Raw genomic sequence first — 3,240 nt, 5'->3', positions numbered from 1 at the left:
CCCAGCTCCAGTCTTACCCCCTGGCTGGACTGGCTCTCTAGGGATGGGGGGCACTGGGGAAGGACAAACCCAGTCTGGCTCTAGGATGGGGCCCTGAAGATGCAGGCTTGGGAGGGGAGTTGGGTGGGGATCAGTGTGGGGGCCTGGAACCCCCATGTGACACAGCTGTACCACTCCCCAGTACTTATCCTGAAGAACTGAAGTCATCTTACTACAGTGACACACGAGCACGCATGTTCACAGCAGCACAATTCACAACCTCCAAATTCTGGAACCCGCCTAGGTGTCCATCAGTGGATGAATGAATAAAGAAAACGTGGTCTATGTACACATGGGGTTTTATTCAGCCATCAAGAAGAATGAAGTACGGCATTTGCAGGAAAATGGATGGAACAAGACCATTATGACCAAATGAGCCAGACTCAAAAGTTAAGGGTCACGTGTTTTCTCTCACATGCGGAAGCTAGAGAGAAAAGGAAGGGAAAGTCGAGGGGATCTCATGAAAACACAGAGTTGAGCGAGGGACTGGGGGTGGTTAAGGTACCGGGAATGAAATTGGCCAAATTACGCCTTGTGCATGTGTGAATATGTCACAATGCCTTCCTCTGTTAAATATAATCATAATGCACCAATACAAATGTTTTTTAAGGGCTGGGGTGTGGCTCAGTGGTGGAGCGCTTGCCTAGCATGTGTGAGACACTGGGTTGGATCCTCAGCATCACCTATAAATAAATGAATAAAATAAAAGTTCATCAACAACATATATATATATATTTTTTTTTTTTTTTAAACACAAAGAATGGAATATACTAGGAGGAGTGAGAATAATATGGAAGCAGGAAAGACATGGGACAGAAGCCACACAGACCTCAAGAAGGGCAGCAGGCAGGGTGGTGCCCCATTCACCCCCACCCACACTGGTGCCAACCTTCCCCTCTCTGGCTTGGTCTCCTTGCCGGGGGCTCAGATGATCCCTGGGGGTCCTGCCCATGCCAGTCCTGGTGCCCAGGGACGGTCCTTTCCTCTCACTTCTGACTGAGGGGCTCTTCTGTTCTCTCTGGTGTCCTGCCTAGACCTTGGATCACAGGCTGACTTACTCCTGCCTCCTGGGGAGGCTCTCAGCCTACCTAAGGCTGAGGCCTGCGGGTGTGGACCTCTCCAGAAGGTCCCGTCTCTGCTTCAAGTCTCTGCCCATCAGAAACACAAACACAAACCTTCACAGACGTGCATGAACACACCCAGATACACCTCTGTATGCCATACACCACACACACACACACACACACACACACACACACACACACACACCACAGACATGCATGGACACATACAGACTCTCACACGTGTGCCCCATGCACAGCTACCACATACCATAGACATGTATGGGCACACACACACATGTAAAACGCACTGCATACACACATTCTCTCTCTCTCTCTCTCTCCACACACACACACATACACACACACACACTCACACACACCCTTCCTTACCTGGCCAACCCTGTGTAGTTTGCCGTGGTAAATTTCCCTCAAACACCAGCCATTGCCGGGGATCCACTTGTAGAACTCAGGACCTGTGGGAATTGGTCGCTTCTAGGACCTTTTTCCATTAGTATCCCGTTGTCCCTTTTAAAGGGGTGACTTGGTTTTAAATTTTAGGGCCTACAATGAATTTTCTTCTTTTCATTCAGGCGCTTTGGTAGGTGGACTGCCGCTCTAGGAAAGTTCTTATGGGGAGCAGAGTTTAACAAAAGGGTCCCACAGGCCACCTCCCCTCAGGACCTGCTGGGGAGCAGCTGCAGCCTGAGGGTTCCTCACCTTAGCCGTGGACTTGACCGTGGGGGACTGGCCACCGCCCGGGGAGCCCAGTGAGGGGAAGGCCCGGCTCGGCAGCGCAGAGGAGGTTGGCTGGGCTCCTTCTCGAAGCCTTTCAGGTCTGTGTTTGGGGAAGGGGCAGGAGGAAGGGTCACCTCTGCCCAGCTCCGTGGCCAAGGACAGAACCTCTGGGAGCAGAGGCGACCTGAGCAGGCGGCCCCACATGCCAGGGTGCAGGTCGGCCTGGCCTTGCTGCCCGGCCAAGTGGCCTGAAGGAGGCCGGGCTCCAGTTTCCAGGCCCGGGCGGCCCCTCCTGCCCCTCCCAGGCTCCCCGAGTAAATCAGAGCCGTCAGTGTGGTAGCAGCTTGATTAAAGTTCAGGGGTTTAATAGATCATTTAAAAAACCCCAAATTACTCCCACCCCCCGGCCCAGCACCTGGCCCGCTGCCCCGAGTGCACGGCAGCCCTCGGCCGGCACCGCCAAGGCCAGGCCGGCCGAGGTTCCTGCCTATTCCCGGAGGACGCCGCAGCTGAGCGAGCCCAGCATTCTCAGCTGCATTTAATCTGCCCTGAGACAGGCTGGCGATGAGAAAATGCAAGGGGCAAGGCGCGAGGGGCGCGCGGGGGGAGCCGGACGGTTGGCCCTCTTTGTTCACTTGGTAACCTGGAGCCGGGCCAGCCTTGGAGGAGCTCCCTGGGCAGCAGAAGTCTGTTCCAATTAATCGTGTTTAACCATTCTAATCACACTTTAGCACATTAATCCTATTTTCAATCCAAAACACATCTGAACCAGCGGCATGTGGACCTTTTATGGGAACCGCAAATCAGATGTAAGGGAGAGACACAGGGCCCTCGCTCGCTCTGCACTTTCACTGAACTTAAACTTAATAAAATATGGGACTGGCTTGTGGTTGGATTTACTGCACGATGCTGATGCTTTCACATATAAATAGATCCCTTAAGTGACTTAAAAACCTGTCAGAGAGCGCAGTGAAAATTTGATTATAAGGTGCCCCATTCTGCTCTTTCTCTCCCTCCCCCTAACAATGCCATTGTGGGTCTGATGGTGGGTGGGTGGGCAGGGGCCGTCTGGTGCTCCGACTCCTGGCGGCCTCTACCAGAGGTGACAGTGATGCGCGGGAGGCTGTCCGGCCGGGGCCAGCGGCCTTGTAAAGGGTTTATGGAGGTGTAATCTCGAAAACTTGATAAACCTCAAGCACCTCATCTCTGAGGTTCCTGTCGAGTTTCTCGAGCGCTTTGGCTGGTTTTGCAGCAGGTCTGCAGACAGGGGGTAGTCAGAGGGTCTCTCCTGCAAATGGCCAGGACAGGAGAGCCAAGAGAAGGCTTTCCAACTTGCCAACGGTTAGGAAAAACCCCACCCATTCCAAGGCCTGAGTTCCATCTGGGGAGATGATTCCCCAAG

General features: G+C 53.4%; 1 long non-coding RNA gene across 3 annotated transcripts; it reads right to left on the bottom strand.

The window, feature by feature from the left end:
* Nucleotides 1-671: 671 nt before the first annotated feature.
* On the bottom strand, nucleotides 672-2,369 carry LOC125615180. 3 transcript variants are annotated; one of them, XR_007345729.1, is made up of 4 exons: nucleotides 2,254-2,369; nucleotides 1,821-1,938; nucleotides 1,494-1,576; nucleotides 834-1,187 (listed from the first exon to the last, which is right to left on the bottom strand). It is a non-coding gene; the product is annotated as an uncharacterized LOC125615180 (long non-coding RNA). The 3 variants fall into 3 exon arrangements; XR_007345728.1 differs by lacking the exons at nucleotides 834-1,187; nucleotides 2,254-2,369 and adding an exon at nucleotides 672-722 and having other exon boundaries at nucleotides 1,821-2,246; XR_007345727.1 differs by lacking the exon at nucleotides 2,254-2,369 and having other exon boundaries at nucleotides 825-1,187; nucleotides 1,821-2,246.
* Nucleotides 2,370-3,240: the final 871 nt, after the last annotated feature.

Source organism: Marmota marmota, unplaced genomic scaffold, assembly GCF_001458135.2.
Source record: "Marmota marmota marmota unplaced genomic scaffold, marMar, whole genome shotgun sequence".
NCBI lineage: Eukaryota > Metazoa > Chordata > Mammalia > Rodentia > Sciuridae > Marmota > Marmota marmota.
The sequence above is the reverse complement of the archived record's forward strand: the minus strand, read 5'-3'. Positions and strand labels throughout refer to the sequence as shown.